Here is a 27,567-nt window from a genome sequence, read left to right on the forward strand (position 1 = left end):
TGTATGAACATGGAAATATCTACACCACTATCTGTATGAACATGGAAATACCTACACCGCTATCTGTTTGAACAGGGAAGTATATACACCGCTATCTGCTTGAAAATGGAAATATCTACACATCTATGTGCATATACATGGGAATATCTACACAGCTATCTCTTTACACATGGAAATATCTACACCGCTATCTGTATGAACATGGAAATATCTACACAGCCATCTGTATGAACATGGAAATATCTGCACCGCCATCTGAATGAACATATAAATATCTACACTGCCATCTGTATTAAGATGGAGATATCTACACCGCTATCTTTATAAACTTGGAAATATCTACTCCGCTATCTGTATGAACATGGAAATATCTACACCGCTATCTGTATGAACATGGAAATATCTTCACCGCCATCTGTATGAACATGGATATATCTACACAGCCATCTGGGTGAACATGGAAACATCTGCACCGCTATCTGTATGAACATGGAAATATCTACACCTCTATCTGTATGAACATGGATATATCTACACAGCCATCTGGATGAACATGTAAATATCTACACCGCTATCTGTGTAAACATGCATACATCTTCACCGCTATCTGTATAATCATGGAAATATCTACACCGCTATCTTTCTGAACATGGAAATATCTACACCGCTAACTGTTTGAACAGGGAAATATATACACCGCTATCTGCATGAAAACGGAAATATCTACACAGCTATCTGCTTATACATGGAAATATCTACACAGCTATCTCTTTACACATGGAAATAACTACACCGCTATCTGTATGAACATGGAAATATCTACACCGCCATCTGTATGAACACGGAAATATCTGCAGCGCCATCTGTATGAACATTTAAATATCTACACCGCCATCTGTATTAAGATGGAGATATCTACACCACTATCTGCATAAACATGGAAATATCTACACCGCTATCTGTAAAGACATGGAAATATCTACACCGCTATGTGTATAAACATGGAAATATCTACACTGCTATCTGTATAAACATGGAAATATCTACACCGCTACCTGTATAAACATGGAAATATCAGCACCGCTATCAGTATGAACATGGAAGTTTCTACACCGCCATCTGTATGAACTTGGAAATATCTACACCGCTATCTGTATGAACATGGAAATATCTTCAGCGCCATCTGTATGAACATGGATATATCTACCCAGCCATCTGGATGAACATGGAAATATCTACACCGCTATCTGTATGAACATGGAAATAGCTACACTGCTATCTGTATGAACATGGAAATATCTACACCGCTATCTGTATGAACATGGCAATATCTACACCGCTATCTGTATGAACATGGAAATATCTTCACCGCCATCTGTATGAACATGGATATATCTACACAGCCATCTGGATGAACATGGAAATTTCTACACCGCTATCTGTATGAACATGGAAGTATCTACACAGCCATCTGGATGAACATGAAAATATCTACACCGCTATCTGTATAAACATGGAAATATCTACACCACTATCTGTATAAACATGGAAATGTCTACACCGCTACCTGTATAAACATGGAAATATCAGCACCGCTATCTGTATGAACATGTAAATATCTACACCGCTATCTCTATGAACATGGAAATATCTACACCGCTAGCTGTATGAATATGGAAATATCTACACCGCTATCTGTATAAACATGGAAATATGTACACCGCTACCTGTATAAACATGGAAGAATCAGCACCGCTATCGGTATAAACATGGCAATATCTACACGGATATCTGTATGAACATGGAAATATCTGCACCGCTATCTGTATGAACATGGAAATATCTTCACCGCCATCTGTATGAACATGGATATATCTACACAGCCATCTGGATGAACATGGAAATATCCACACCGCTATCTGTATGAACATGGAAATATCTACACTGCTATCTGTTTGATCATGGAAATATCTACACCGCTATCTGTATGAACATGGAAATATCTACACCGCTATCTGTATGAACATGGAAATATCTTCTCCACCATCTGTAAGAACATAGATATATCTACACAGCCATCTGTATGAACATGGAAATATCTACACCGCTATCTGTATGAACATGGAAATATCTACACCGATATCTGTGTAAACATGTATACATCTTCACCGCTATCTGCATGAAAATGGAAATATCTACACAGCTATCTGCATATACATGGAAATATCTACAAAGCTATCTCTATACACATGGAAATAACTACACTGCTATCTCTAAAAACATGGAAATATCTACACCGCCATCTGTATGAACATGGAAATATCTGCACCGACATCTGTATGAACATATAAATATCTACACCGCAATATGTATTAAGATGGAGATATCTACACCGCTATCTGTATAAACTTGGAAATATCTGCACTGCTATCTGTATAAACATTGAAATATCTATGCCGCTTTCTGTATAAACAAGGAAATATCTACACTGCTACCTGTATAAACATGGAAATATCAGCCCCGCTATCTGTATGAACATGGAAATATCTACACCGCCATCAGTATGAACATGGAAATATCTTCACCGCCATCTGTAGGAACATGGATATATCTACACAGCCATCTGTATGAACATGGAAATATCTACACCGCTATCTGTATGAACATGGAAATATCTACACAGCCATCTGGATGAACATGAAAATATCTACACCGCTATCTGTATAAACATGGAAATATCTACACCACTATCTGTATAAACATGGAAATGTCTACACCGCTACCTGTATAAACATGGAAATATCAGCACCGCTATCTGTATGAACATGTAAATATCTACACCGCTATCTCTATGAACATGGAAATATCTACACCGCTAGCTGTATGAATATGGAAATATCTACACCGCTATCTGTATAAACATGGAAATATGTACACCGCTACCTGTATAAACATGGAAAAATCAGCACAGATATCGGTATAAACATGGCAATATCTACACGGCTATCTGTATGAACATGGAAATATCTGCACCGCTATCTGTATGAACATGGAAATATCTTCACCGCCATCTGTATGAACATGGATATATCTACACAGCCATCTGGCTGAACATGGAAATATCCACACCGCTATCTGTATGATCATGGAAATATCTACACTGCTATCTGTATGGACATGGAAATATCTACACCGCTATCTGCATGAACATGGAAATATCTACACCGCTATCTGTATGAACATGGAAATATCTTCTCCGCCATCTGTAAGAACATAGATATATCTACACAGCCATCTGTATGAACATGGAAATATCTACACCGCTATCTGTATGAACATGGAAATATCTACACCGCTATCTGTGTAAACATGTATACATCTTCACCGCTATCTGCATGAAAATGGAAATATCTACACAGCTATCTGCATATACATGGAAATATCTACAAAGCTATCTCTTTATACATGGAGATAACTACACTGCTATCTCTAAAAACATGGAAATATCTACACCGCCATCTGCATGAACATGGAAATATCTGCACTGACATCTGTATGAACATATAAATATCTACACCACAATCTGTATTAAGATGGACATATCTACACCGCTATCTGTATAAACTTGGAAATATCTACACTGCTATCTGTATAAACATGGAAATATCTATGCCGCTTTCTGTATAAACAAGGAAATATCTACACTGCTACCTGTATAAACATGGAAATATCAGCCCCGCTATCTGTATGAACATGGAAATATCTTCACCGCCATCTGTATGAACATGGAAATATCTTCACCGCCATCTGTAGGAACATGGATATATCTACACAGCCATCTGTATGAACATGGAAATATCTACACCGCTATCTGTATGAACATGGAAATATCTACACCGCTATCTGTATGAACATGGAAATATCTTCACCGCCATCTGTATGAACATGGATATGTCTACACAGCCATCTGTATGAACATTTAAATATCTACACCGCCATCTGTATTAAGATGGAGATATCTACACAACTATCAGCATAAACATGGAAATATCTACACAGATATCTGTATAAACATTGAAATATCTACACCGCTACCTGTATAAACATGGAAATATCAGCACCGCTATCTGTATAAACATGGAAATACCTACACCGCTACCTGTATAAACATGGAAATATCAGCACCGCTATCTGTATGAACACGGAAATATCTACACCACCTTCTGTATGAACATCGAAATATCGTCACCGCCATCTGTATGAACATGGATATATCTACACAGCCATCTGTATGAACATGGATATATCTTCACCACCATCTGTATGAACATGGATATGTCTACACAGCCGTCTGGATGAACATGGAAATATCTACACCGCTATCTGTGTAAACATGCATACATCTTCACCGCTATCTGTATAAACATGGAAATATCTACACCGCTATCTGTATGAACATGGAAATATCTACACCGCTATGTGTTTGAACATGGAAATATCTACATCGCTATCTGCATGAAAATGGAAATATCTACACAACTATCTGCATAGAAATGGAAATATCTACACAGCTATCTCTTTGCACATGGAAATAACTTCACCGCTATCTCTATAAACATGGAAATATCTACACCGCCATCTGTATGAACATGGAAATATCTACACCGCCATCTGTATTAAGAAGGAGATATCTACACCAATATCTGTATAAACATGGAAATATCTACACCGCTATCTGTATGAACATGGAAATATCTACACCGCTATCTGTATATACATGGAAATATCTACACCGCTATCTGTATGAACATGGAAATATCTACACCGCTATCTGTATAAACACGGAAATATGTACACCACTACCTGTATAAACATGGAAGTATCAGCACCGCTATCGGTATGAACATGGCAATATCTACACAGCTATCTGTATAAACATGGAAATACCTACACCGCTATCTTTATGAACATGGAAATATCTACACCGCTATCTGTTTGAACATGGAAATATATACAGCGCTATCAGCTTGAAAATGGAAATATCTACACTGCTATCTGTATGAACATGGAAATATATACACCGCTATCTGTATGAACATGGAAATATCTACACCGCTTTCTGTATGAACATGGAAATATCTACACCGCTATCTGTATGAACATGGAAATATCTTCACTGCCATCTGTATGAACTTGGATATATCTATACAGCCATATGGATGAACATGGAAATATCTGCACCGCTATCTGTATGAAGATGGCAATATCTATACCGCTATCTTTATGAACAAGGATATATCTACACAGCCATCTGGATGAACATGGAAATATCTACATCGCTGTCTGTGTAAACATGCATACATCTTCACCGCTATCTGTATAAACATGGAAATATCTACACCGCTATCTTTCTGAACATGGAAATATCTACACCGCTAACTGTTTGAACAGGGAAATATATACACCGCTATCTGCATGAAAATGGAAATATCTACACAGCTATCTGCATATACATGGAAATATCTTCACAGCTGTCTCTTTACACATGGAAATAACTACACCACTATCTGTATGAACATGGAAATATCTACACCGCCGTCTGTATGAACATGGAAATATCTGCACAGCCATCTGTATGAACATATAAATATCTACACCGCCATCTGTATTAAGATGGAGATATGTACACCGCTATCTGTACAAACATGGAAATATCTACACCGCTATCTGTATGAACATGGAAATATCTACACCGCTCTCTGTATGAACATGGAAATATCTTCACCGCTATCTGTATGAACATGGAAATATCTACACCGCTACCTGTATGAACATGGAAATACCTTCAACGCCATCTTTCTGAACATGGATATGTTTACACAGCCATCTGGATGAACATGGAAATATCTACACCGCTATCTGTATGAACATGGAAATATCTACACCGCTAACTGTGTAAACATGAATACATCTTCACCGCTATCTGTATAAGCATGGAAATATCTACACCGCTATCTGTATAAACATGGAAATATCTACACTGCTACCTGTATAAACATGGAAATATCAGCACCGCTATCTGTATGAACATGGAAATATCTACACAGCCATCTGGATGAACTTGGAAGTATCTACGCCGCTATCTGTATGAACATGGAAATAGCTACACCGCTATCTGTATGAACATGGAAATATCTACACCTCTATCTGTATGAACATGGAAATATCTACACCGCTATCTGTATGATCATGGAAATAGCTTCACCGCCATCTGTATGAACATGGATATAACTACACAGCAATCTGGATGAACATGGAAATATCTACACCGCTATATGTATGAACTTTAAAATAGCTACACCGCTATCTGTATGAACATGGAAATATCTACACCGCTATCTGTATGAACATGGAAATATCTACACCGCTATCTGTATGAACATGGAAATATCTTCACCGCCATCTGTATGAACATGGATATGTCTACACAGCCATCTGTATGAACATTTAAATATCTACACCGCCATCTGTATTAAGATGGAGATATCTACACAACTATCAGCATAAACATGGAAATATCTACACAGCTATCTGTATAAACATGGAAATATCTACACCGCTACCTGTATAAACATGGAAATATCAGCACCGCTATCTGTATAAACATGGAAATATCTACACCGCTACCTGTATAAACATGGAAATATCAGCACCGCTATCTGTATGAACACGGAAATATCTACACCACCTTCTGTATGAACATCGAAATATCGTCACCGCCATCTGTATGAACATGGATATATCTACACAGCCATCTGTATGAACATGGATATATCTTCACCACCATCTGTATGAACATGGATATGTCTACACAGCCGTCTGGATGAACATGGAAATATCTACACCGCTATCTGTGTAAACATGCATACATCTTCACCGCTATCTGTATAAACATGGAAATATCTACACCGCTATCTCTATGAACATGGAAATATCTACACCGCTATGTGTTTGAACATGGAAATATCTACATCGCTATCTGCATGAAAATGGAAATATCTACACAAATATCTGCATAGAAATGGAAATATCTACACAGCTATCTCTTTGCACATGGAAATAACTACACCGCTATCTCTATAAACATGGAAATATCTACACCGCCATCTGTATGAACATGGAAATATCTACACCGCCATCTGTATTAAGAAGGAGATATCTACACCACTATCTGTATAAACATGGAAATATCTACACCGCTATCTGTATGAACATGGAAATATCTACACCGCTATCTGTATATACATGGAAATATCTACACCGCTATCTGTATGAACATGGAAATATCTACACCGCTATCTGTATAAACACGGAAATATGTACACCACTACCTGTATAAACATGGAAGTATCAGCACCGCTATCGGTATGAACATGGCAATATCTACACAGCTATCTGTATAAACATGGAAATACCTACACCGCTATCTTTATGAACATGGAAATATCTACACCGCTATCTGTTTGAACATGGAAATATATACAGCGCTATCAGCTTGAAAATGGAAATATCTACACTGCTATCTGTATGAACATGGAAATATATACACCGCTATCTGTATGAACATGGAAATATCTACACCGCTTTCTGTATGAACATGGAAATATCTACACCGCTATCTGTATGAACATGGAAATATCTTCACTGCCATCTGTATGAACTTGGATATATCTATACAGCCATATGGATGAACATGGAAATATCTGCACCGCTATCTGTATGAAGATGGCAATATCTATACCGCTATCTTTATGAACAAGGATATATCTACACAGCCATCTGGATGAACATGGAAATATCTACATCGCTGTCTGTGTAAACATGCATACATCTTCACCGCTATCTGTATAAACATGGAAATATCTACACCGCTATCTTTCTGAACATGGAAATATCTACACCGCTAACTGTTTGAACAGGGAAATATATACACCGCTATCTGCATGAAAATGGAAATATCTACACAGCTATCTGCATATACATGGAAATATCTTCACAGCTGTCTCTTTACACATGGAAATAACTACACCACTATCTGTATGAACATGGAAATATCTACACCGCCGTCTGTATGAACATGGAAATATCTGCACAGCCATCTGTATGAACATATAAATATCTACACCGCCATCTGTATTAAGATGGAGATATGTACACCGCTATCTGTACAAACATGGAAATATCTACACCGCTATCTGTATGAACATGGAAATATCTACACCGCTCTCTGTATGAACATGGAAATATCTTCACCGCTATCTGTATGAACATGGAAATATCTACACCGCTACCTGTATGAACATGGAAATACCTTCAACGCCATCTTTCTGAACATGGATATGTTTACACAGCCATCTGGATGAACATGGAAATATCTACACCGCTATCTGTATGAACATGGAAATATCTACACCGCTAACTGTGTAAACATGAATACATCTTCACCGCTATCTGTATAAGCATGGAAATATCTACACCGCTATCTGTATAAACATGGAAATATCTACACTGCTACCTGTATAAACATGGAAATATCAGCACCGCTATCTGTATGAACATGGAAATATCTACACAGCCATCTGGATGAACTTGGAAGTATCTACGCCGCTATCTGTATGAACATGGAAATAGCTACACCGCTATCTGTATGAACATGGAAATATCTACACCTCTATCTGTATGAACATGGAAATATCTACACCGCTATCTGTATGATCATGGAAATAGCTTCACCGCCATCTGTATGAACATGGATATAACTACACAGCAATCTGGATGAACATGGAAATATCTACACCGCTATATGTATGAACTTTAAAATAGCTACACCGCTATCTGTATGAACATGGAAATATCTACACCGCTATCTGTATGAACATGGAAATATCTACACCGCTATCTGTATGAACATGGAAATATCTTCACCGCCATCTGTATGAACATGGATATGTCTACACAGCCATCTGTATGAACATTTAAATATCTACACCGCCATCTGTATTAAGATGGAGATATCTACACAACTATCAGCATAAACATGGAAATATCTACACAGCTATCTGTATAAACATGGAAATATCTACACCGCTACCTGTATAAACATGGAAATATCAGCACCGCTATCTGTATAAACATGGAAATATCTACACCGCTACCTGTATAAACATGGAAATATCAGCACCGCTATCTGTATGAACACGGAAATATCTACACCACCTTCTGTATGAACATCGAAATATCGTCACCGCCATCTGTATGAACATGGATATATCTACACAGCCATCTGTATGAACATGGATATATCTTCACCACCATCTGTATGAACATGGATATGTCTACACAGCCGTCTGGATGAACATGGAAATATCTACACCGCTATCTGTGTAAACATGCATACATCTTCACCGCTATCTGTATAAACATGGAAATATCTACACCGCTATCTCTATGAACATGGAAATATCTACACCGCTATGTGTTTGAACATGGAAATATCTACATCGCTATCTGCATGAAAATGGAAATATCTACACAACTATCTGCATAGAAATGGAAATATCTACACAGCTATCTCTTTGCACATGGAAATAACTACACCGCTATCTCTATAAACATGGAAATATCTACACCGCCATCTGTATGAACATGGAAATATCTACACCGCCATCTGTATTAAGAAGGAGATATCTACACCACTATCTGTATAAACATGGAAATATCTACACCGCTATCTGTATGAACATGGAAATATCTACACCGCTATCTGTATATACATGGAAATATCTACACCGCTATCTGTATGAACATGGAAATATCTACACCGCTATCTGTATAAACACGGAAATATGTACACCACTACCTGTATAAACATGGAAGTATCAGCACCGCTATCGGTATGAACATGGCAATATCTACACAGCTATCTGTATAAACATGGAAATACCTACACCGCTATCTTTATGAACATGGAAATATCTACACCGCTATCTGTTTGAACATGGAAATATATACAGCGCTATCAGCTTGAAAATGGAAATATCTACACTGCTATCTGTATGAACATGGAAATATATACACCGCTATCTGTATGAACATGGAAATATCTACACCGCTTTCTGTATGAACATGGAAATATCTACACCGCTATCTGTATGAACATGGAAATATCTTCACTGCCATCTGTATGAACTTGGATATATCTATACAGCCATATGGATGAACATGGAAATATCTGCACCGCTATCTGTATGAAGATGGCAATATCTACACCGCTATCTTTATGAACAAGGATATATCTACACAGCCATCTGGATGAACATGGAAATATCTACATCGCTGTCTGTGTAAACATGCATACATCTTCACCGCTATCTGTATAAACATGGAAATATCTACACCGCTATCTTTCTGAACATGGAAATATCTACACCGCTAACTGTTTGAACAGGGAAATATATACACCGCTATCTGCATGAAAATGGAAATATCTACACAGCTATCTGCATATACATGGAAATATCTTCACAGCTGTCTCTTTACACATGGAAATAACTACACCACTATCTGTATGAACATGGAAATATCTACACCGCCGTCTGTATGAACATGGAAATATCTGCACAGCCATCTGTATGAACATATAAATATCTACACCGCCATCTGTATTAAGATGGAGATATGTACACCGCTATCTGTACAAACATGGAAATATCTACACCGCTATCTGTATGAACATGGAAATATCTACACCGCTCTCTGTATGAACATGGAAATATCTTCACCGCTATCTGTATGAACATGGAAATATCTACACCGCTACCTGTATGAACATGGAAATATCTTCAACGCCATCTTTCTGAACATGGATATGTTTACACAGCCATCTGGATGAACATGGAAATATCTACACCGCTATCTGTATGAACATGGAAATATCTACACCGCTAACTGTGTAAACATGAATACATCTTCACCGCTATCTGTATAAGCATGGAAATATCTACACCGCTATCTGTATAAACATGGAAATATCTACACTGCTACCTGTATAAACATGGAAATATCAGCACCGTTATCTGTATGAACATGGAAATACCTACACAGCCATCTGGATGAACTTGGAAGTATCTACGCCGCTATCTGTATGAACATGGAAATATCTACACCTCTATCTGTATGAACATGGAAATATCTACACCGCTATCTGTATGATCATGGAAATAGCTTCACCGCCATCTGTATGAACATGGATATAACTACACAGCAATCTGGATGAACATGGAAATATCTACACCGCTATATGTATGAACTTTAAAATAGCTACACCGCTATCTGTATGAACATGGAAATATCTACACCGCTATCTGTATGAACATGGAAATATCTTCACCGCCATCTGTATGAACATGGATATATCTACATAGACATCTGGATGAACATGAAAATATCTAAACCGCTATCTGTATGAACATGGAAATATCTACACCACTATCTGTGTAAACATGCATACACCTTCACCGCTATCTGTATAAACATGGAAATATCAACACCGCTATCTGTATGAACATGGAAATATCTACACCGCTATCTGTTTGAACATGGAAATATCTACTCCGCTATCTGCATGAAAATGGAAATATCCACACACCTATCTGCATATACATGGAAATATCTACAAAGCTATTTCTTTACACATGGAAATAACTACACCGCTATCTCTATTAACATGGAAATATCTACACCGCCATCTGTATGAACATGGAAATATCTGCACCGCCATCTGTATGAACATATAAATATCTAAACCGCCATCTGTATTAAGATGGAGATATCTACACCGCTATCTGTATAAACATGGAAATATCTACACCGCTATCTGTATAAACATGGAAATATCTACACCGGTATCTGTATAAACATGGAAATATCTACACAGCCATCTGGATGAACATGGAAATATCTACACCGCTATCTGTATGAACATGGAAATAGCTACACCGCTATCTGTATGAACATGGAAATATCTACACCACTATCTGTAGGAACATAGATATATCTACACCGCTATCTGTATGAACATGGAAATATCTTCACCGCCATCTGTATGAATATGGATAAATCTACACAGCCATCTGGATGAACATGGAAATATCTACACCGCAATCTGTATGAACATAGAAAGATCTACACCGCTATCTGTATGAACATGGAAATATCTACACCGCTATCTGAATGAACATGGAAATATCTTCACCGCCATCTCTATGAACATGGATATATCTACACAGCCATCTGGATGAACATGGAAATATCTACACCGCAACCTGAATGAACATGGAAATATCTACACTGCTATCTGTGTAAACATGTATACATCTTCACCACTATCTGTTTAAACATGGAAATATCTACACTGCTATCTGTATGAACATGGAAATATCTACACCGCTATCTGTATAAACATAGAAATATCTACACCGCTATCTGTATAAACATGGAAATATCTACACCGCTATCTGAATGAACATGGAAATATCTACACCGCTATCTGTTTGAACATGGAAATATCTACACCGCTATCTGCATGAAAATGGAAATATCTACACAGCTATCTGCATATACATGGAAATATCTACAAAGCTATTTCTTTACACATGGAAATAACTACACCGCTATCTCTATAAACATGGAAATATCTACACCGCCATCTGTATGAACATGGAAATATCTGCACCGCTATCTGTATGAACATGGAAATAGCTACACCGCTATCTGTATGAACATGGAAATAGCTACACCGCTATCTGTATGAACATGGAAATATCTACACCGCTATCTGTATGAACATGGAAATATCTACACCGCTATCTGTATGAACATGGAAATATCTTCACCGCCATCCTTATGAACATGGATATACCTACACAGCCTTCTGGATGAACATGGAAATATCTACACCGCTATCTGTATGAACATGGAAATATCTACACCGCTATCTGTTTGAACATGGAAATATCTACACCGCTATCTGCATGAAAATGGAAATATCTACACAGCTATCTGCATATACACGGAAATATCTACAAAGCTATTTCTTTACACATGGAAATAACTACACCGCTATCTCTTTAAACATGGAAATATCTACACCACCATCTGTATGAACATGGAAATATCTGCACCGCCATCTGTAAGAACATATAAATATCTACACAGCCATCTGTATTAAGATGGAGATATCTACACCGCTATCTGTATAAACATGGAAATATCGACACCGCTATCTGTATAAACATGGAAATATCTACACCGCTATCTGTATATACATGGAAATATCTACACCGCTGCCTGTATAAACATGGAAATATCAGCACCGCTTTCTGTATGAACATGGAAATATCTATACCGCTATCTGTATGAACATGGAAATATCTACACCGCTATCTGCATGAAAATGGAAATATCTACACAGCTATCTGCATATACATGGAAATATCTACAAAGCTATCTCTTTACACATGGAAATAACTACACCGCTATCTCTATAAACATGGAAATATCTACGCCACTATCTGTATAAACATGGAAATATCTACACCGCTATGTGTATAAACATGGAAATATCTACACCGCTATCTGTATAAACATGGAAATAGCTACACCGCTATCTGTATGAACATGGAAATATCTACACCGACATCTGTATGAACATGGAAATATCTGCAGCGCCATCTGTATGAACATTTAAATATCTACACCGCCATCTGTATTAAGATGGAGATATCTACACCACTATCTGGATAAACATGGAAATATCCACACCGCTATCTGTATAGACATGGAAATATCTACACCGCTATGTGTATAAACATGGAAATATCTACACTGCTATCTGTATAAACATGGAAATATCTACACCGCTACCAGTATAAACATGGAAATATCAGCAACGCTATCAGTATGAACATGGAAGTTTCTACACCGCCATCTGTATGAACATGGAAAGATCTTCACCGCCATCCGTATGAACATGGAAATATCTGCACCGCCATCTGTATGAACATATAAATATCTACACCGCCATCTGTATTAAGATGGAGATATCTAAACCGCTATCTGTATGAACATGGAAATATCTTCACCGCCATCTGTATGAACATGGATATATCTACACAGCCATCTGCATGAAAATGGAAATATCTACACCGCTATCTGTATGAAGATGGAAATACATACACCGCTATCTGTATGAACATGTAAATATCTACACCGCTATGTGTATAAACATGGAAATATCTACACCGCTATCTGTATAAACATGAAAATATCTACACCGCTACATGTATAAACATGGAAATATCAGCCCCGCTATCTGTATGAACATGGAAATATCTACACCGCCATCTGTATGAACATGGAAATATCTTCACCGCCGTCTGTAGGAACATGGATATATCTACACAGCCATCTGTATGAACATGGAAATATCTACACCGCTATCTGTATGAACATGGAAATATCTACACCGCTATCTGTATGAACATGGAAATATCTTCACCGCCATCTGTATGAACATGGATATGTCTACACAGCCATCTGAATGAACATTTAAATATCTACACCGCCATCTGTATTAAGATGGAGATATCTACACAACTATCTGCATAAACATGGAAATATCTACACTGCTATCTGTATAAACATGGAAATATCTACACCGCTATGTGTATAAACATGGAAATATCTACACCGCTATCTGTATAAACATGGAAATATCTACACCGCTACCTGTATAAACATGGAAATATCAGCACCGCTATCAGTATGAACATGGAAGTTTCTACACCGCCATCTGTATGAACATGGAAATATCTTCACCGCCATCTGTATGAACATGGATATATCTGCACCGCCATCTGTATGAACATGGAAATATCTACACCGCTATCTGTATGAACATGGAAATAGCTACACTGCTATCTGTATGAACATGGAAATATCTACACCGCTATCTGTATGAACATGGAAATATCTACACCGCTATCTGTATGAACATGGAAATATCTTCACCGCCATCTGTATGAACATGGATATATCTACACAGCCATCTGAATGAACATGGAAATATCTACACAGCTATCTGTATGAACATGGAAATATCTACACAGCCATCTGGATGAACATGAAAATATCTAAACCGCTATCTGTGTAAACATGCATACATCTTCACCGCTATCTGTATAAACATGGAAATATCTACACCGCTACCTGTATAAACATGGAAATATCTACACCGCTATCTCTATGAACATGGAAATATCCACACCGCTATCTGTATGAACATTGAAATAGCTACACCGCTATCTGTATGAACATGGAAATATCTACACCACGATCTGTATGAACATGGAAATAACTACACCGCTATCTGTTTGAACAGGGAAGTATATACACCGCTATCTGCTTGAAAATGGAAATAACTACACAGCTATGTGCATATACATGGGAATATCTACACAGCTGTCTCTTTACACATGGAAATAACTACACCGCTATCTGTATGAACATGGAAATATCTACACCGCCATCTGTATGAACATGGAATTATCTACACCGCTATCTGTATGAACATGGAAATATCTACACCGCTATCTGTATGAACATGGAAATATTTTCACCGCCATCTGTATGAACATGGATATATCTACACAGCCATGTGGATGAACATGGAAATATCTGCACCGCTATCTGTATGAACATGGAAATATCTACACCTCTATCTGTATGAACATGGATATATATACACAGCCATCTGGATGAACATGGAAATATCTACACCGCTATCTGTGTAAACATGCATACATCTTCACCGCTATCTGTATAAACATGGAAATATCTACACCGCTATCTTTATGAACATGGAAATATCTACACCGCTAACTGTTTGAACAGGGAAATATATACACCGCTATCTGCATGAAAACGGAAATATCTACACAGCTATCTGCTTATACATGGAAATATCTACACAGCTATCTCTTTACACATGGAAATAACTACACCGCTATCTGTATGGACATGGAAATTTCTACACCGCCATCTGTATGAACATGGAAATATCTGCAGCGCCATCTGTATGAACATTTAAATATCTACACCGCCATCTGTATTAAGATGGAGATAACTACACCACTATCTGCATAAACATGGAAATACCTACACCGCTATCTGTATAGACATGGAAATATCTACACTACTATGTATATAAACATGGAAATATCTACACTGCTATCTGTATAAACATGGAAATATCTACACCGCTACCAGTATAAACATGGAAATATCAGCACAGCTATCAGTATGAACATGGAAGTTTCTACACCGCCATCTGTATGAACATGGAAATATCTGCACCGCCATCTGTATGAACATATAAATATCTACACCGCCATCTGTATTAAGATGGAGATATCTACACCGCTATCTGTATGAACATGGAAATATCTTCACCGCCATCTGTATGAACATGGATATATCTACAAAGCCATCTGGATGAAAGTGGAAATATCTACACCGCTATCTGTGTAAACATGCATACAACTTCACCGCTATCTGTATAAACATGGAAATATCTACACCGCTATTTTTATGAACATGGAAATATCTACACCGCTAACTGTTTGAACAGGGAAATATATACACCGCTATCTGCATGAAAATGGAAATATCTACACCGCTATCTGTATGAACATGGAAATACATACACCGCTATCTGTATGAACATGGAAATATCTACACCGCTATGTGTATAAACATGGAAATATCTACACCGCTATCTGTATTAACATGGAAATATCTACACCGCTACATGTATAAACATGGAAATATCAGCCCCGCTATCTGTATGAACATGGAAATATCTACACCGCCATCTGTATGAACATGGAAATATCTTCACCCCCATCTGTAGGAACATGGATATATCTACACAGCCATCTGTATGAACATAGAAATATCTACACCGCTATCTGTATGAACATGGAAATATCTTCACCGCCATCTGTATGAACATGGATATGTCTACACAGCCATCTGAATGAACATTTAAATATCTACACCGCCATCTGTATTAAGATGGAGATATCTACATAACTATCTGCATAAACATGGAAATATCTACACCGCTATCTGTATAAACATGGAAATATCTACACCGCTATGTGTATAAACATGGAAATATCAACACCGCTATCTGTATAAACATGGAAATATCTACACCGCTACCTGTATAAACATGGAAATATCAGCACCGCTATCAGTATGAACATGGAAATTTCTACACCGCCATCTGTATGAACATGGAAATATCTGCACCGCTATCTGTTTGAACATGGAAATATCTGCACCGCTATCTGTTTGAACATGGAAATATCTACACTGCTATCTGCATGTAAATGGAAATATCTACACAGCTAACTGCATATACATGGAAATGTTTACACAGCTATCTCTTTGAACATGGAAATAACTACACCGCTATCTCTATAAACATGGAAATATCTACACCACCATCTGTATGAACATGGAAATATCTGCACCGCCATCTGTATGAACATATAAATATCTACACCGCCATCTGTATTATGAAGGAGATATCTACACCACTATCTGTATAAACATGGAAATATCTACACCGCTATCTGTATGAACATGGAAATATCTACACCGTTACCTGTATAAACACGGAAATATGTACACCGCTACTTGTATAAACATGGAAGTATCAGCACCGATATCGGAATGAACATGGCAATATCTACACGGCTATCTGTATGAACATGGAAATATCTACAACGCCATCTGTATGAACATGGAAATATCTTCACCGCCATCTGTATGAATATGGATATATCTACACAGCCATCTGGATGAACATGGAAATATCTACACCGCTATCTTTATGAATATGGAAATATCTACACCGCTAACTGTTTGAACAGGGAAATATATACACCGCTATCTGCATGAAAATAGAAATATCTACACCACAATCTGTATGAACATGGAAATACATACACCCCTATCTGTATGAACATGGAAATATCTACACCGCTATCTGTATGAACATGGAAATATCTACACCGCTATCTGTATGAACATGGAAATATCTTCACCGCCATCTGTATGAACATGGATATATCTACACAGCCATCTGGATGAACATGGAAATATCTGCACCTCTATCTGTATGAACATGGAAACAGCTACACCTCTATCTGTATGAACATGGATATATCTACACAGCCATCTGGATGAACATGGAAATATCTACACCGCTATCTGTGTAAACATGCATACATCTTCATTGCTATCTGTATAAACAAGGAAATATCTACACCGCTATCTTTATGAACATGGAAATATCTACACCGCTAACTGTTTGAACAGGGAAATATATACACCGCTATTTGCATGAAAACGGAAATATCTACACAGCTATCTGCTTATACATGGATATACCTACACAGCTATCTCTTTACACATGGAAATAACTACACCGCTATCTGTATGAACATGGAAATATCTACACCGCCATCTGTATGAACATGGAAATATCTGCAGCGCCATCTGTATGAACATTTAAATATCTACACCGCCATCTGTATTAAGATGGAGATATCTACACCACTATCTGGATAAACATGGAAATATCCACACCGCTATCTGTATAGACATGGAAATATCTACACCGCTATGTGTATATACATGGAAATATCTACACTGCTATCTGTATAAACATGGAAATATCTACACCGCTACCTGTATAAACATGGAAATATCAGCACCGCTATCAGTATGAACATGGAAGTTTCTACACCGCAATCTGTATGAACATGGAAATATCTTCACCGCCATCCGTATGAACATGGAAATATCTGCACCGCCATCTGTATGAACATATAAATATCTACACCGCCATCTGTATTAAGATGGAGATATCTAAACCGCTATCTGTATGAACATGGAAATATCTTCACCGCCATCTGTATGAACATGGATATATCTACACAGCCATCTGCATGAAAATGGAAATATCTACACCGCTATCTGTATGAAGATGGAAATACATACACCGCTATCTGTATGAACATGGAAATATCTACACCGCTATGTGTATAAACATGGAAATATCTACACCGCTATCTGTATAAACATGGAAATATCTACACCTCTACATGTATAAACATGGAAATATCAGCCCCGCTATCTGTATGAACATGGAAATATCTACACCGCCATCTGTATGAACATGGAAATATCTTCACCGCCGTCTGTAGGAACATGGATATATCTACACAGCCATGTGTATGAACATGGAAATATCTACACCGCTATCTGTATGAACATGGAAATATCTACACCGCTATCTGTATGAACATGGAAATATCTTCACCGCCATCTGTATGAACATGGATATGTCTACACAGCCATCTGAATGAACATTTAAATATCTACACCGCCATCTGTATTAAGATGGAGATATCTACACAACTATCTGCATAAACATGGAAATATCTACACCGCTATCTGTATAAACATGGAAATATCTACACCGCTATGTGTATAAACATGGAAATATCTACACCGCTATCTGTATAAACATGGATATATCTACACCGCTACCTGTATAAACATGGAAATATCAGCACCGCTATCAGTATGAACATGGAAGTTTCTACACCGCCATCTGTATGAACATGGAAATATCTTCACCGCCATCTGTATGAACATGGATATATCTGCACCGCCATCTGTATGAACATGGAAATATCTACACCGCTATCTGTATGAACATGGAAATAGCTACACTGCTATCTGTATGAACATGGAAATATCTACACCGCTATCTGTATGGACATGGAAATATCTACACCGCTATCTGTATGAACATGGAAATATCTACACCGCTATCTGTATGAACATGGAAATATCTTCACCGCCATCTGTATGAACATGGATATATCTACACAGCCATCTGAATGAACATGGAAATATCTACACAGCTATCTGTATGAACATGGAAATATCTACACAGCCATCTGGATGAACATGAAAATATCTAAACCGCTATCTGTGTAAACTTGCATACATCTTCACCGCTATCTGTATAAACATGGAAATATCTACACCGCTACCTGTATAAACATGGAAATATCTACACCGCTATCTCTATGAACATGGAAATATCCACACCGCTATCTGTATGAACATTGAAATAGCTACACCGCTATCTGTATGAACATGGAAATATCTACACCACTATCTGTATGAACATGGAAATATCTACACCGCTATCTGTTTGAACAGGGAAGTATATACACCGCTATCTGCTTGAAAATGGAAATATCTACACAGCTATGTGCATATACATGGGAATATCTACACAGCTGTCTCTTTACACATGGAAATAACTACACCGCTATCTGTATGAACATGGAAATATCTACACCGCCATCTGTATGAACATGGAAATATCTGCACCGCCATCTGAATGAACATATAAATATCTACACCGCCATCTGTATTAAGATGGAGATATCAACACCGCTATCTGTATAAACTTGGAAATATCTACACTGCTATCTGTATGAACATGGAAATATCTACACCGCTATCTGTATGAACATGGAAATATCTTCACCGCCATCTGTATGAACATGGATATATCTACACAGCCATCTGGATGAACATGGAAATATCTGCACCGCTATCTGTATGAACATGGAAATATCTACACCTCTATCTGTATGAACATGGATATATATATACACAGCCATCTGGATGAACATGGAAATATCTACACCGCTATCTGTGTAAACATGCATATATCTTCACCGCTATCTGTATAAACATGGAAATATCAACACCGCTATCTTTATGAACATGGAAATATCTACACCGCTAACTGTTTGAACAGGGAAATATATACACCGCTATCTGCATGAAAACGGAAATATCTACACAGCTATCTGCTTATACATGGAAATATCTACACAGCTATCTCTTTACACATGGAAATAACTACACCGCTATCTGTATGGACATGGAAATTTCTACACCGCCATCTGTATGAACATGGAAATATCTGCAGCGCCATCTGTATGAACATTTAAATATCTACACCACCATCTGTATTAAGATGGAGATAACTACACCACTATCTGCATAAACATGGAAATATCTACACCGCTATCTGTATAGACATGGAAATATCTACACCGCTATGTGTATTAAGATGGAGATAACTACACCACTATCTGCATAAACATGGAAATATCTACACCGCCATCTGTATGAACATGGAAATATCTTCACCGCCATCTGTAGGAACATGGATATATCTACACAGCCATCTCTATGAACATAGAAATATCTACACCGCTATCTGTATGAACATGGAAATATCTACACCGCTATCTGTATGAACATGGAAATATCTTCACCGCCATCTGTATGAACATGGATATGTCTACACAGCCGTCTGGATGAACATGGAAATATCTACACCGCCATCTGTATTAAGATGGAGATATCTACATAACTATCTGCATAAACATGGAAATATCTAGACCGCTATCTGTATAAACTTGGAAATATCCACACCGCTATGTGTATAAACATGGAAATATCAACACCGCTATCTGTATAAACATGGAAATATCAGCACCGCTATCACTATGAACATGGAAATTTCTACACCGCCATCTGTATGAACATGGAAATATCTTCACCGCCATCCGTATGAACATGGAAATATCTGCACCGCCATCTGTATGAACATGGATATATCTACACAGCCATCTGTATGAACATGGAAATATCTTCACTGCCATCTGTATGAACATGGATATGTCTACACAGCCGTCTGGATGAACATGGAAATATCTACACCGCTATCTGTATGAACATGGAAATATCTACACCGCTATCTGTGTAAACATGCATACATCTTCACCGCTATCTGTATAAACATGGAAATATCTACACCGCTATCTGTATGAACATAGAAATAGCTACAACGCTATCTGTATGAACATGGAAATATCTACACCACTATCTGTATGAACATGGAAATATCTACACCGCTATCTGTATGAACATGGAAATATCTTCACCGCCATCTGTATGAACATGGATATATCTACACAGCCATCTGGATGAACATGGAAATATCTGCACCGCTATCTGTATGAACATGGAAATAGCTACACTGCTATCTGTATGAACATGGAAATATCTACACCGCTATCTGTATGAACATGGAAATATCTACACCGCTATCTGTATGAACATGGAAATATCTTCACCGCCATCTGTATGAACATGGATATATCTACACAGCCATCTGGATGAACATCGAAATATCTACACCGCTATCTGTATGAACATGGAAATATCTACACCGTTATCTCTATGAACATGGAAATATCCACACCGCTATCTGTATCAACATTGAAATAGCTACACCACTATCTGTATGAACATGGAAATATCTACACCACTATCTGTATGAACATGGAAATACCTACACCGCTATCTGTTTGAACAGGGAAGTATATACACCGCTATCTGCTTGAAAATGGAAATATCTACACATCTATGTGCATATACATGGGAATATCTACACAGCTATCTCTTTACACATGGAAATATCTACACCGCTATCTGTATGAACATGGAAATATCTACACAGCCATCTGTATGAACATGGAAATATCTGCACCGCCATCTGAATGAACATATAAATATCTACACTGCCATCTGTATTAAGATGGAGATATCTACACCGCTATCTTTATAAACTTGGAAATATCTACTCCGCTATCTGTATGAACATGGAAATATCTACACCGCTATCTGTATGAACATGGAAATATCTTCACCGCCATCTGTATGAACATGGATATATCTACACAGCCATCTGGGTGAACATGGAAACATCTGCACCGCTATCTGTATGAACATGGAAATATCTACACCTCTATCTGTATGAACATGGATATATCTACACAGCCATCTGGATGAACATGTAAATATCTACACCGCTATCTGTGTAAACATGCATACATCTTCACCGCTATCTGTATAATCATGGAAATATCTACACCGCTATCTTTCTGAACATGGAAATAACTACACCGCTAACTGTTTGAACAGGGAAATATATACACCGCTATCTGCATGAAAACGGAAATATCTACACAGCTATCTGCTTATACATGGAAATATCTACACAGCTATCTCTTTACACATGGAAATAACTACACCGCTATCTGTATGAACATGGAAATATCTACACCGCCATCTGTATGAACACGGAAATATCTGCAGCGCCATCTGTATGAACATTTAAATATCTACACCGCCATCTGTATTAAGATGGAGATATCTACACCACTATCTGCATAAACATGGAAATATCTACACCGCTATCTGTAAAGACATGGAAATATCTACACCGCTATGTGTATAAACATGGAAATATCTACACTGCTATCTGTATAAACATGGAAATATCTACACCGCTACCTGTATAAACATGGAAATATCAGCACCGCTATCAGTATGAACATGGAAGTTTCTACACCGCCATCTGTATGAACTTGGAAATATCTACACCGCTATCTGTATGAACATGGAAATATCTTCAGCGCCATCTGTATGAACATGGATATATCTACCCAGCCATCTGGATGAACATGGAAATATCTACACCGCTATCTGTATGAACATGGAAATAGCTACACTGCTATCTGTATGAACATGGAAATATCTACACCGCTATCTGTATGAACATGGCAATATCTACACCGCTATCTGTATGAACATGGAAATATCTTCACCGCCATCTGTATGAACATGGATATATCTACACAGCCATCTGGATGAACATGGAAATATCTACACCGCTATCTGTATGAACATGGAAGTATCTACACAGCCATCTGGATGAACATGAAAATATCTACACCGCTATCTGTATAAACATGGAAATATCTACACCACTATCTGTATAAACATGGAAATGTCTACACCGCTACCTGTATAAACATGGAAATATCAGCACCGCTATCTGTATGAACATGTAAATATCTACACCGCTATCTCTATGAACATGGAAATATCTACACCGCTAGCTGTATGAATATGGAAATATCTACACCGCTATCTGTATAAACATGGAAATATGTACACCGCTACCTGTATAAACATGGAAGAATCAGCACCGCTATCGGTATAAACATGGCAATATCTACACGGATATCTGTATGAACATGGAAATATCTGCACCGCTATCTGTATGAACATGGAAATATCTTCACCGCCATCTGTATGAACATGGATATATCTACACAGCCATCTGGATGAACATGGAAATATCCACACCGCTATCTGTATGAACATGGAAATATCTACACTGCTATCTGTATGATCATGGAAATATCTACACCGCTATCTGTATGAACATGGAAATATCTACACCGCTATCTGTATGAACATGGAAATATCTTCTCCACCATCTGTAAGAACATAGATATATCTACACAGCCATCTGTATGAACATGGAAATATCTACACCGCTATCTGTATGAACATGGAAATATCTACACCGATATCTGTGTAAACATGTATACATCTTCACCGCTATCTGCATGAAAATGGAAATATCTACACAGCTATCTGCATATACATGGAAATATCTACAAAGCTATCTCTTTACACATGGAAATAACTACACTGCTATCTCTAAAAACATGGAAATATCTACACCGCCATCTGTATGAACATGGAAATATCTGCACCGACATCTGTATGAACATATAAATATCTACACCGCAATATGTATTAAGATGGAGATATCTACACCGCTATCTGTATAAACTTGGAAATATCTGCACTGCTATCTGTATAAACATTGAAATATCTATGCCGCTTTCTGTATAAACAAGGAAATATCTACACTGCTACCTGTATAAACATGGAAATATCAGCCCCGCTATCTGTATGAACATGGAAATATCTACACCGCCATCAGTATGAACATGGAAATATCTTCACCGCCATCTGTAGGAACATGGATATATCTACACAGCCATCTCTATGAACATGGAAATATCTACACCGCTATCTGTATGAACATGGAAATATCTACACAGCCATCTGGATGAACATGAAAATATCTACACCGCTATCTGTATAAACATGGAAATATCTACACCACTATCTGTATAAACATGGAAATGTCTACACCGCTACCTGTATAAACATGGAAATATCAGCACCGCTATCTGTATGAACATGTAAATATCTACACCGCTATCTCTATGAACATGGAAATATCTACACCGCTAGCTGTATGAATATGGAAATATCTACACCGCTATCTGTATAAACATGGAAATATGTACACCGCTACCTGTATAAACATGGAAAAATCAGCACAGATATCGGTATAAACATGGCAATATCTACACGGCTATCTGTATGAACATGGAAATATCTGCACCGCTATCTGTATGAACATGGAAATATCTTCACCGCCATCTGTATGAACATGGATATATCTACACAGCCATCTGGCTGAACATGGAAATATCCACACCGCTATCTGTATGATCATGGAAATATCTACACTGCTATCTGTATGGACATGGAAATATCTACACCGCTATCTGCATGAACATGGAAATATCTACACCGCTATCTGTATGAACATGGAAATATCTTCTCCGCCATCTGTAAGAACATAGATATATCTACACAGCCATCTGTATGAACATGGAAATATCTACACCGCTATCTGTATGAACATGGAAATATCTACACCGCTATCTGTGTAAACATGTATACATCTTCACCGCTATCTGCATGAAAATGGAAATATCTACACAGCTATCTGCATATACATGGAAATATCTACAAAGCTATCTCTTTATACATGGAGATAACTACACTGCTATCTCTAAAAACATGGAAATATCTACACCGCCATCTGCATGAACATGGAAATATCTGCACTGACATCTGTATGAACATATAAATATCTACACCACAATCTGTATTAAGATGGACATATCTACACCGCTATCTGTATAAACTTGGAAATATCTACACTGCTATCTGTATAAACATGGAAATATCTATGCCGCTTTCTGTATAAACAAGGAAATATCTACACTGCTACCTGTATAAACATGGAAATATCAGCCCCGCTATCTGTATGAACATGGAAATATCTTCACCGCCATCTGTATGAACATGGAAATATCTTCACCGCCATCTGTAGGAACATGGATATATCTACACAGCCATCTGTATGAACATGGAAATATCTACACCGCTATCTGTATGAACATGGAAATATCTACACCGCTATCTGTATGAACATGGAAATATCTTCACCGCCATCTGTATGAACATGGATATGTCTACACAGCCATCTGTATGAACATTTAAATATCTACACCGCCATCTGTATTAAGATGGAGATATCTACACAACTATCAGCATAAACATGGAAATATCTACACAGATATCTGTATAAACATTGAAATATCTACACCGCTACCTGTATAAACATGGAAATATCAGCACCGCTATCTGTATAAACATGGAAATATCTACACCGCTACCTGTATAAACATGGAAATATCAGCACCGCTATCTGTATGAACACGGAAATATCTACACCACCTTCTGTATGAACATCGAAATATCGTCACCGCCATCTGTATGAACATGGATATATCTACACAGCCATCTGTATGAACATGGATATATCTTCACCACCATCTGTATGAACATGGATATGTCTACACAGCCGTCTGGATGAACATGGAAATATCTACACCGCTATCTGTGTAAACATGCATACATCTTCACCGCTATCTGTATAAACATGGAAATATCTACACCGCTATCTGTATGAACATGGAAATATCTACACCGCTATGTGTTTGAACATGGAAATATCTACATCGCTATCTGCATGAAAATGGAAATATCTACACAACTATCTGCATAGAAATGGAAATATCTACACAGCTATCTCTTTGCACATGGAAATAACTTCACCGCTATCTCTATAAACATGGAAATATCTACACCGCCATCTGTATGAACATGGAAATATCTACACCGCCATCTGTATTAAGAAGGAGATATCTACACCAATATCTGTATAAACATGGAAATATCTACACCGCTATCTGTATGAACATGGAAATATCTACACCGCTATCTGTATATACATGGAAATATCTACACCGCTATCTGTATGAACATGGAAATATCTACACCGCTATCTGTATAAACACGGAAATATGTACACCACTACCTGTATAAACATGGAAGTATCAGCACCGCTATCGGTATGAACATGGCAATATCTACACAGCTATCTGTATAAACATGGAAATACCTACACCGCTATCTTTATGAACATGG

This window comes from Gorilla gorilla, chromosome 15, assembly GCF_029281585.2.
Source record: "Gorilla gorilla gorilla isolate KB3781 chromosome 15, NHGRI_mGorGor1-v2.1_pri, whole genome shotgun sequence".
NCBI classification, from domain to species: domain Eukaryota; kingdom Metazoa; phylum Chordata; class Mammalia; order Primates; family Hominidae; genus Gorilla; species Gorilla gorilla.